Genomic DNA, 12,786 nt, shown 5'->3' on the forward strand with positions numbered 1-12,786 from the left:
ATATTAAATATTATTTTAGTTTAGAATAAAATATTCCTAGTAAATTTATTTTTAAGAGTTGTGTATAATTTTCAATTATTAGTTATTTATGTATCTTTACGACAATTTATATGTATTTTTTAATGGCTTAATTTTGTCATTGAAGAATGATTTATTATTCAATACTTTTTTATTGAAATAAATTTGTTATAAATTAAAAATGTTAGTCAATCAGTTTCTAAAAGTGATTATTCATATTTCGGAATTTATCATGGTTTTATTTTTTTAATATTTTATATTTTTGGAATAAATGATTTTGAAAGCACCGTTTAAATAGATAAAAACTATTGATAATTTATGACAATTAAAATTTAAAATTGTTTTTCACAGTTGGAAGGGTGATATCTGTAGGATATTTCGTGAAAATAATATTGTCTTCCTTATAATTTCATTATTGCTTATTAGTGGTGATAAAAAGATAGTGGACCGTGAAAGATGGTTGGGGGTACGGTCTGAATATAACACAAATAAGTTTAAAGAACTTATTTAATAGTTCCAACGTTTCGGCCAGAATTTCTAGCCGTCATCAGGGCTGTGACATTGTAAATTTTAAAAAATATAATTTTATGTATATATATATATATATAAGTAACAAGCCAGCAATAGAACTAAGTAATCCAAATGAATAATGGAAAGAAAACCGCATAATGTCGATAGATGTAAAAACCAATAATGAAGCCATAAAGAAGAAGTTATTATTTTCATAAAATACCTAATAGAAAAAAATATACAAAGAACCATTAATTGAAAATATATTTTGTCCATTCGAATGACAAATTAGTGATCTATTCTCAATTTGTTTTCGTACATACATATTTTTAGTCCATAATTATACACTAAAACTTCACAATTTAATCATTAGATATATTTATATAGGTAAATAATATATTATGTATGAGGTAAAATAAGCAATGTAGATTAATTTATTTTGATTAACTAGTCAAATTAAATAAATTTGCCAGCCTGTCTATGACATAAACTATCCTGCCGTTCTGCTGAATCTTTTCTCTTGTAAATGACCTAATTAAATTTTACCTACCGAATTCAAGTTTATGAGATTGAGGGGGCTAATATTATTTTATATTTGTTAAATACTATATTATATCAGTATTATTAAATTTACATTTTTTTGTACTAAATTTATATAGTAAATAATATACATAATTTATAAGAATTATGTTTAATTTTAAATCTATAATTTTGTAATTTCATTACAAAACACCAATTTTATGATTATTAATAGTTTTAAGGTTGGCAAAAATAAAACCATCAAAGCTCCTTCAAAATAGAAGGAAAATTTCAGTGTACATCTTGTATAGAAGAAAAATAAACGGCGACATAAAAAAAACATTTATTAATACAGAAAATATGGCACATATTTATAGTTAGAGTACAATAAAAGTAATAATTGGTTTAAAAAAAAAAGGTTAAATAGATAAAAGCAATCAAACGACTGGCAATTGTATATCAATAAATTAATGTAAGAATTAAAACCATTTAGGAAGGAAGGGCTATTGTTTTATTGTCTTCAAGTAATCTCAGTGCAGAATATTTACATTTTATTTTTCATTGGTCCTTTAAAAAAACAAAATAAAATAAGAGAAGAAGAATATAAATGCAACTTCCCCTTCCTTTATCAGATTTGAGATGGCAAAACGTTTACGATAATATAAAATGCAGTACTATCCATGCTAGTTGTATCTTGCACATTTATAACAAATATTTACATACATTTTAATTTATTTATGTCTTATCCAAAAGTTCGTCTTAATAGAAAATATTTCGACAATAAAGGTAATTGCTATGTCAACTGGCACTACTTTCCTTACAACTTCAGCGGTTAAGGCTAATACAATAATTCCATTGCTATATCTTGCTTATCTCTAATATTGTTCCGATAAAGGTTTCATTTATATATTTTATTAGTTTATATTATGGGGAAATTTAATTATATCTCATACAATAGTCTGGAATGTTCCAAGAGGTTTCGAAGTATTGCAAACATTTATGGACAAAAAGTGAACGCATTTCCAAGGGAAACTAAAAATACTTTTCAAACAAAAGTGTAAACCTAGATAAGTACCTTTCCTAATATTGGTCCCATTTAAACTTTTTTTGCGTACAGTTTTATTTATGCCAATTTGAAATATCCATCACCTATCTGAAAATTCCATTTTATTTTTTGGCAAAACTTCATCGGATAACCCGTTCGTAACATAATTGTACCACAAACAAAAAAAGCAATGACCAAAAGCATTTTTATTGGACTCATGGTAATGATTTTTTTTTTTAATTTTCACAAAATATTTTAGATTTAATACTGCAGTATCATGAAATTTTTTAAATTTAAAGTCTATAAAACTTTATTTTTAGTATGAATAACTTATTTATTTATTAAAATATGATATCCGATACGTAGTATTTTTTTCTTTTAAAACTGGAACCACCAAATATTTATATCAATAAATATATTTAAAAATTATACTGTCATAAACATAAAAAATAACGAATTATTTTATATTTATTGCAAACTGAACTACTTAATTACGATTCAAATGAATTTAAGTATAGAAAACCATAGGCTCTAAAATGTATGTGTACTTATTTTATTTCTGAGACTTTAATTATAGTTATTTAAAGTAATAAGTATAATTTTAACAGGCCGTGCCAGAAATCGTGATAAATAATATTTTAAAATATTAACATTTTTTTTTTATATTAAATTAGTACAGTTGTTCTACATTCAGATTCGTTCGTCTAGCCTGTGGTATTAACTAATTTTTGTTTTGGGTTGAATAAATCGTTTATTCACAGAGAGTACAGCATAAGATTTGTTAATCCTCAAGCTCAACAAAACCTCATTTTTGTTTTTTTCAAGTTAAAAAATTTTATTTCAAAGTTACTCGCTCTCTTCCATTTGTAAAATCATTATCAATATGGGAATGATATGACAAGTTGTACAATAAAAATATTTGAGGGTCTGCTAAAGACGTACCTGCTATAGCTCCATAGGGACGAAATGACGCGAAGCACTACCGCGACGGTACTGGAGGACCCAGAGGCACTGAGGACTGCGCCCCCTGGAGCGGGCAAAAAACGCGAGTGGGGGCAACAGGTGGTGGCCCCCTCCAGGTGGCGGCTACTACCTCCGCTGAAAACATCATTCTCTATCCATTAATTGATACCACCTACCGGCCATCCTCAACCCCCGTAGGCCATCTTCCTACTATATATACTATTATTGGGCTGCAATAGTTAATTATAAATTAAAAAAAAAACTGATAATAAATCTAATGCATATAATCAATTACTGAAAATAAATAATACAGAAGCCCGATGCATAAAACCCAGCTAATAAAACATACAACTCGGAATAATTAAAAAAAATAGATTCTACACGTCTTAACATGGAAACGCATTTGAAGCGGCCCTAAAACACTTACTGATAATTAATTTAATTTAGTTTGCAATTAGGTTCACTTTAACTCCTCAACTGTGTATCATATCGAAAAAGATATACTGCAACAAATTAAAGAATATTAAATTTAGCGTCCAATGAGAACCATAACGTAGTTATGGACCGTGAACCATGGTCATGTACCATCTTCTTACTGATTCTACAGCACTTCAAACCAACCAAGGAACAACTGGAGCAGGTGGTTTACGCCTATACCACTTGTCCAAATTATTTTTTTATGGTACTCTTTTGACGCCGAATATAAATTATTTGTAGTTTTTCTATAGGATCCACTGTTTAGGGTATATAGTTGAAAAATTAATAGAAAGAACTAAAATTGTGTAATTAATTACTTCATTAAACTAATTAGCTGTTTAGTATGACCATTAGTGGGTTTCTGTGTTAGTTTTGGATCCTCATATGGTACTGTATCTCAATTTTTTCTAAACATTAAGAAAAAGTATTCTTTTTCGGTTTTCAGTTTACTACCTATTATTTAAGTGGATTAATAAGTTATGGTACACATTCGACACAGAATGTTAAATTGTGCTGCATAATTCAGTTAATATAAGGCTCTAGGCAAACCTTTAATGTGTGCTCACTCTTCCCATATGAGCTGTTGAGCACAACAGTGATGTAAGTAATTCTGTTCTCATAAAAATTAATTGCTGAGTTCATTAACTAATAATGCTCGCAAATTGTTGCATATGTTTTTCATTGACTAGTTTAAACAGAAAATGCTGTTGTTCCTTTCTTTATAGAACTTTCCCAAAAGATGTGAATATCTCAAAACTTGAAGTTTGACCACTCTTCCTCCCAACGGCTTAAATGATCTCAGAACTCAGATCACATAATTACAACCTCTCAACGTAATTTTTTCTAATACGTGAAATGAAGTAATTCACTTTATGTTTTCATTTCGTCTGAAACTGAAAGACAGAACCAGAATCTTAACCACTTATACTTATTTTTTTATTCTTAGAGCGCGTGGCTCGGTGCGACCGGCCTAACAACCACCACATGGCACGTTTATTCTCAGTGAATACCAAAAACGGACAGAATACAATACACAAATGAATTATATAGTAGACGTTCACTATAAAATAGTGTTCTCAACTGATGTTGTCAAATCAGAAAATATTTCAAACTACCCCTCATGGAGAGATCATAACACCAAGAATAATAGAATCCTTCCCTTCCTGCCACACTCCGCCCCCGAAATTCCCTACTTAGACTAGGGCTTATCTTACAAAACGTCGAAAATACTTTTTAAAATATTCTGCTGATTCCTCTCGAATCCAATCCTTACGGTCCAAAATCCTTTGTAAAATCCTTAATGCTCCTTACTTTGTCACAAATCAAATCATCCATCAGGACCTCAATGTCTCGTACGTTGCCGATTTGGCCAGAACCAGATACCAACCCTTCCATAATAAACTTCCCAACCACCCAAACCAACTCGTTTCTAATCTGGCTTCTCCTACACTACCTAATAATCCTCCAAGGCATCTGAAAAGAAGATGGCCTCGAGATCTTCTCCTTTAGAAATGTTATAGAGTTCTATCAATGGGTAGATTCTCCACATGTTTGTATCATGTCATAATATCACATACACCAAATTTACTTGATGTGTATATATGTATACAGTTGTAAATAACAATAAATAAATTATTAAAAAAAAAAAAAATTCTGAGCTGAAACTGTTTGAAAAGATTCATAGGATATCATCATTGAGTTTTTGAATCATAAAAGTTATAAATTGGTTGAGCCGTTAGCTCAAAAAGTTACAAACGGACAGGCTAAACACATTCAATCCAATAATATGTTATTATTTTTAGCCCGGCTTGTTTCAGAACATTCACCGTATCAATTTAATAATTTGAGCTACTAAATTTAGGTATATGAATAAATATACCTAATATATAATAAATAAGTATACCTTGTAAAATTGGTCAATACGTGAACCCGCCTCACAACCTTCCGGTAGATCCTTTCTTATTTTCAAAACGTTCACTTATTACTAATACTGGTTGATATACGGTGACGGGATTATTATCCATTATCAGAAATCATTACACCAAAAATAATAAAAAGGAAATATTACTGCAAGAATATTACTGTAAGATTCCAACAACGTTAGGAATACAGCAGATGCAATGTTCCTAATTTATATTAGAGCTGACGGTAGATGTAGGTTAGCTAAACTGATAACTGGTGATTAAGGTGAAGGAGGTGAGGTGGGTGTGTTTTATGGGGCGGGCGACCCTTCCTACGGGTGGGCTTCTGCCAATTTTAGATTAAATGACCATGAGATGCCCTGTTGTGCATTTCATACTTAACATTTAATAATTTGTTTATTGCTCCTGTATATTTAATGAACTTTATTTAGTGTAGGTGATAATTAAAACGAACGTAATTTCACCATATGACATATGAGTCCTGATTGATGAATAAAAAAAATAATGTTATTCTGAGAGAAAAATTCTCTAAGCATAATTAAATTGTTCAGATTTCATTTTTATTATTATGTTTTCGGTCATAGGATAAGTAATTGAAAAATCTTCTGTTTTTTTTCCTTTTCATTTGTTAAAATCTTATCGTAATTAAAATATTTATCTGTGTACCCTTGAAAACTGTTATAGAGATAGGAGAGTACATTCACACCACATTTACGGATATAAATAAAATTAAAGAAATAAAACAAAATTAAACTTACTGGAAGATTATTGATTGACCGTGTGTATAGATGAATGGAATATGGTCCGGGTGCGGTAAAAAAAAAAAAAAAACTCAAATAGTAGATAATTATACTATTTTATAGAGCCAACGTTTCGCCCCACGTTGCAGGGCTTCGTCAGGGATAAAAAAGATACAAACACTATAGTTACAAAAAGGAAAAAAAAGAAAAAAACATAAGTGTAAAATAACGGGGGTATAAAATGAAAAGTAAGATATAATAAGAAAAATTAAAGCTTGTAAATAGTAAATGAAAAGGGTAATAGTAACAGATAGATAAGAGAAGAATTAAACTTAAATTTAAATAAAATCAAATAAATATTTTAAAAACATGTAGATCTATGTACAATATTGACCTTCAGCTTGGAGAACATCGATCTTGTCACCCCACTTGAGGAAGAAAAAGCACGCTTTTCTCTCAATCGCGTCTCTGGTATTGAAAGCTATTGGAGGTTGAGCTAGAGCGCAAACCGCAGGCGCTCAGGACTTGAGTGAAGAATATGGCCATTGCTTGAACTCCAATATAGTTATTTACAATAGTTCTTAGAGTTACTATTGTTTCGATTTCGATGGTGTGTTTCAGATGATATGTGAGCTTTCAGATGAAATAAGCTCAAGGGATGTTACATTTTGTAACATAAAATGGAGTATGAACTATCGTCCGGAAGACTACACTTTGAAGGATTGGATAAGTGTGATATCCGAAAATTTGATTGTCCATTGCAGTTTAAGTATATTGTTCTAAATACTCAAGGTGTTAGTATGGTCTTGTAGATTAATAATTTGAAGTCAGCTGAAAAATGAGATGTCTTGGTCAGCAGTTTATGCCACTGACTAAATTGTCTTTTAGGGCTTGTATGTGAGTCCCATATGTTAGTGTCTTGTCTTAAAGAAAGGTAAGGTACTAGACTGTTCTCAAAAGGGAAGTCGTATGGACTTAAAATTGATTGTGGTACAGGCTCTGCGTCAGAGCGAGAAAGTGTTGTACTTGCATTTTTATTCATTAACTTTGATACGCCAGTTGTAGCAAAAAAGCTTAATTATGTAGAGTTTCCTTAAAAATTAAAGGAAATAATGCAATTTCAGGGTCTGTGGGATGATAGGATGGTGGTATCTTCAGCGAATGTTTCTTGGAAGATATCTGAAGATGTAGGAATATCAGCTGTGTAGAAGGCAGGACATAAAATTAGTTTAGGAACACCGGTTTCTGCTTAACAAGTAACATTTGGGAAATTCAGTACCAAGACGAACCCAGTAGAAGCGGTTTATCTTCGTATATGGCAAATTTTAATTTTGTTTCAATTCAATTTGTTTTAAAAAGTAGTAATCACTTTCTTTAATTTAAAAAAAAAAATTGCTTTTACATATCCTTAAAAGATTTATTTATATTTTTTTTAAAACCAGTACTTGTTAAGTGTAAATATTGTTTTTAGTTTTATGCCTGATTTCTATTTTTATTTGTAGCTTTAGGTAAATTACCGCAGCCGACTTCCGCCCGCTGAAGAGATAAGAAAACCCCCAGGGGAGTCCTTGTTGGCGGAGGTTGGGTAGATAACAATGGTACTCTTTGTTATTACAAAATTATAATAAGTAAACATTACATTTCAAAACTATACTGATGGCTTCAGCACATTTTACTCAACTATTTTGAAATATCTTTCATATTAGATAATATTTATAAGATGGAAATGTGTTTAGCCGCTGTTTATAACCAGATCATCACTATATATACAAAGCTTACGTAGGTATCATTGTCGCAATTGTCATGGCAACTGCTTACTCATGGAAAAAAAGTTCATTATACAGACTTGTTCAGGTAAACTTTAGAAAATGTTCTTTAGATCAATAAATTATTATAGTCAGATCTACTTTAATAATTGGTGTCTAAATAAATTAAATTAACTTCAACTATCACATTATTTAGTACCAAAAAAAAATACAGTTTATTAATATCTGTATAGTTGTTGTATTTAATTATGCTTATGCGACTACTATTTGTTGCAACCTGTTTTCTAGGATTTTTTACAGCAACGAAGTAGAATAAAGAAATAAACTTTTTGTTTCCTATTTTTCCTGGTACGTCTCCTCCACACTCGGTGCATTTGAAACATAAATTTTTTTTCTATATTCTGATATTATTTACTTTCCTTACCACCTTGGTAAGGAGAGTATTGTAAACAGTTCAAATGTGCAGTTCCCAACGGACTCAGTGATGAAAAAAAGGTTTTTAACAATTAACTGACCAATTGGTCAGTTAGTTGCTTCCCGTCCCCTTTACACGCCACTATCCCTGATGAAGACCTGAAACTCAGGTCGAAACGTCGGCAAAAAATAAATAAATATTGTTTTGTTTATTTATGTTGTTCTTTGCTGACCGCACCCCCCGATAAACTTCTTCAAGTTTTTAACAATTGTTTTTCGTTCAAATGCATTAGTAACATAAGCGCAAAAACGTATATTATATAACGGAGTATAATACGCATATTTTTTTTAATAAATAAAACCACCGAGAAATATTAACTGTGTTCACCCCAGTTTGCAGGACTTGATGAGCATTTTAGCTTCCCGTCATTCAGAAAGCCCTGATAAAGCCTTGCTAAGAGGAGTGAAACGGTTGATCATAATAAATAATTAAATAACTATGTGAGTTCCTTTAACTGCACCCGAATCATCTTTATTTTAGATATTACACACGCTCAAACAACGTTATTCCAAAAATACATAAAATTTCAAATATGTAGAAATTCTGCTTTAAGAAGCCTTAAAATATACAAAATACTCTATAAATCTTTTTTATTTGTTAAAAAAGGTATTAAGAAAGAATAAAAACATGTAATAGTAAAAACTTATGTAATCCGTCATTCTCATCTTTCTTATTCGCATAAATAATAACTTTGCAAGCGAGATATAACTTTACGTTTTCAACAACAAATCGTCCACGATTTTGCCGAAAAATCTATTTGTAATGGCTGAAAGGTCATTCGACGTCCACGTGATGAGTGCGTGGTACTTGAAAAACAAAAAAAAGCTCAATATAACTAACTATATATAATGTTTAATAAACTTACATATTTATTTTGGTTTCCCGAAATATAATTAAATACTATTTGTGACGAAATGTTTAATAATATTTTTTTTTTTCTAATTTACACACAACTTTGTTTGGATTAAAAAAATCCATAAAAAAGTAGCAAATGAAAAGAGAAATATGAACAAAAATAGACAATTATTAAAAAAAATTGTAAAAAGTTGAAATGTTTTTAAATATTTAAAAGAAAAGGAGAAATGTGTACTGATATGTACACTGGACAACTGGAAGTATAAAGATGCACACATAATTTGTAGAAAAAAATATGCGAAAACATAAAAATCCTATCCCTACTAATAAGATATATAATACATGAATGTAATCAAAATAATCTATATTTGCACAGTTATAGTTCTGGCGTAGGGATGTAGCGCGCCATCGCCCGGTCATTGTATCGCAATCAGCTACCGCTCCTCCAGGTTAGGGGAACAATTACATTACACCCACCCTGTGCACTAATACAGCATACTACACACACACCCACACTATACAGACAAAGATCATTAACAGTACACACCCTAGGGCTAGCTTCACTAGGTAGCCACCCCGTTTGGGGGAGCAGGTCAGGGTGCTTTGAGGAGGCGGCCCCTCCACCTGACTCGGGGGCAAAGTTTGGACTGATAATCCCCTCCCCTTAGAACCTACTATTAAGAAACCAGCAACAAGGAAAGCCAGACGGATTATTCGGAAACGACTCAATGCCCGCCTAATAGAACTTACACTAGGACATTGGAATGGTTTATCTCTTTATAGACCGTTAGCTCTACAGCAGCTTCTAACACAATTGGACCGCTCATGTTGACTTAGCTGCAATCCTAGATATAAGATGGATAGGTCAAGGAGCCTTCAACAAGAAAAGTCATACCATCTTCTACAGTTGTGATGACAAGAAACACACCTTTGGAACAGGACTCATTCTAAACAAGAAGATTAGTCACAGGCTTTGAACCAATTAGCCCAAGGATCTGTTATCTCCGAATAAAAGGCAAATTTCACAATTACAGTATCATTAGTGTCCATGCTCCGACTGAACCATCAGGAGATGATGAGAAAGATGCCTTTTATAATAGTCTGAAGTAACAGATTGATTCCTACCTCAGAGGTGATGTTAAGATTATCCTGGGAGACTATAATGCGCAGGTAGGAAGGGAGAAAAAATACACGCCCACAATTGGTCTACACAGCATCCATGACCACACAAATGATAATGGGATGAGGATGATAAACTTTGCTACTTCTAAGGGACTTGTGGTCGGCAGCACGATGTGCTTTTTGGATTCCTCCATAAAAGAATTCACCTAGCGACATGGCACTCCAATGATAGATTCACGTGTAACCAAATCGACCATGTGTTAATAAGTAGCCGTCACATCACAAGTTTGATGGATGTGAGAGCTTTTAGAGGCGCCAACATTGATTATAATCACTATCTCACAATCTCCAGGTTCAGGGCCAGGATATCTTACACCAGAAATCAAAGTGGAGCACGATCGCCAAAGATCAACACTGAAAAGCTGAAAAATTCGGAGATTGGACAACTCTTTACTGACATCATGAATACCAGAATAAAAGATCTGTATCAGGCTGATAATGTGGATCAACAGTTGCAAACCTGTGAGGAAACCATGGAGGGACTGGCAGCTGGTATGCTTGGATACCAAAGGCCAACCAAGTAAGTGTCCTGGTTTGATGAAGAATGCCAAAGAGTGACCAGCCAGAACAACATTGCTTATAGACCAATGTTACAGCGAAGGCATACGCGAAGATGGAGGAGAAGGATTGGTGAAATTCCTCTATAATATTATAATGGATGTGTGGGAGATGGAAGAAAACCCTTGTGAATGGTACAAAGCGGTTATATGCCTGATTTACAAGAAAGGGGATGTGTTTGATTGTCGTAATTACCGCGGTATATCCCTCTTACCATGTGCTTATAAGGTGTTCTCTCGGATACTTTATAAAAACTGATTCCTTTTGCCGAGCAGAATATAGGAAAGTACCAGACAGGCTTTATGAGAAGGAAGTCTACCATAGATCACATATTCTCCATCAGAAGCATTCTGGAGAGGTGCAGAGAGTATAATATCCACACACACCACCTGTTTATAGACTTTCGAATGCTATGGTAGTATAAAAAGAAACGACCGGTATCCGGAACTTCTAGAAATGGGAATACCACCGAATCTGATACGTCTGATTAGGGCTACAATGAAGAAGGTACAATGCACAGTGCGTGCAGGGTGACCTGACTGACATCTTCCAAACTCACAAAGGACTCAGACAGGGTGATTGCCTCGCATGCCTTCTCTTTAATTTGGCCCTCGAAAGTGCGGTACGGAAATCTGGAATACAAGTTGGGGGAACTATCTTCTATGATTTTTGGCTTTCGCCGATGACTTAGATATTGTTGGAAGAACCCGTACAGATTTAAATAACGCTTTTATCAGTCTCCAGATAGTAGCGACTAGAGTGGGTTTAGAGGTTAACGAATCAAAAACCAAATACATGCACGCAGGCCCACAGCTAGATGTGAACGAACCATCACATTTTATAACTGGAGGATTTTCATTTGAATGGGTGAAGGAGTTCAGCTATCTTGGATCGCAAGTAAACGCGATTAATGACATTCAAGGAGAAATACATCGCAGAGCTATGTCCGCAAATAAATGCTATTTCGGCTTACTGAAGCATTTCAGGAGCAGAGCTATTTCCCAAAACACCAAAATACAGCTGTATAAGACTCCGGTGAGACCAGTTCCTTATGTCTCCGAATGCTGGACATTACCCAGTTCAAAGGAAGCCCTCCTTCTAAGTTTCGAGAGAAGAATATTGAGAAAAATTTATTGCCCGGTTTGTGCTGATGGGATCTGGAGGACGAGAACAAATGCTGAACTGTCAGGCCTCTACATGAACCCAGATATTGTAAGGGTGATCAAAGTGGGACGGCTTCGGTGGGCAGGTCATGTATTAAGAATGACCCAGCATCAGATTCCTAGGATGATTCTAGACGGAAGGTTTTATGGGACAAGGAGAGTAGGAAGACCCCGGCTCCGATGGATCGATGGAGTGGCTGCGGATGCCAGGTCTATCTTGGGAATCCGCAATTGGAGAGCAGCGGCAACCAATTGAGAGGACTAGCGGAGGAAGTAACAGGAGGCCTTGACTCTGCAAGAGTTGTAGCGCTACAGATAATGATGATGATGATGACAGTTATATTTCAATGAATCAATTTTGAAAAGTACGCACCGTGTGGTACCTTGTAAGAACGAAAAAAATGACTCTGCGAATTAAAAAAATACTTATAAAAACCAAAACTAGTTTTGTCATTATAAGTATTACATGCTGAAAGCCACTTCATTTGTTCTTTGATATGTTTTATTGTGTTATCTCCCTACACGTTCTTCTTCATGCAACTGTAACACAATATTACCAGCATCTGCCAACCGTGTACATTCTAAAATTTTCT

At 33.2% G+C, this 12,786-nt stretch overlaps 1 protein-coding gene across 1 annotated transcript in view; it reads right to left on the reverse strand.

The window, feature by feature from the left end:
- LOC106691173 (zinc finger protein GLIS2) overlaps positions 1-3,100 on the reverse strand; it is a 109,647-nt gene extending 106,547 nt beyond the window's left edge. The window contains exon 1 of the mRNA XM_014436864.2: positions 3,035-3,100. The gene's annotated coding sequence lies outside the window, so the exon portion shown is untranslated. The remainder of the gene's footprint in view (positions 1-3,034) is intronic.
- Positions 3,101-12,786: the final 9,686 nt, after the last annotated feature.

Source organism: Halyomorpha halys, unplaced genomic scaffold, assembly GCF_000696795.3.
Source record: "Halyomorpha halys isolate HHAL.00 unplaced genomic scaffold, Hhal_1.1 Scaffold51.1, whole genome shotgun sequence".
In the NCBI taxonomy this organism is placed as follows: Eukaryota; Metazoa; Arthropoda; class Insecta; order Hemiptera; family Pentatomidae; genus Halyomorpha; species Halyomorpha halys.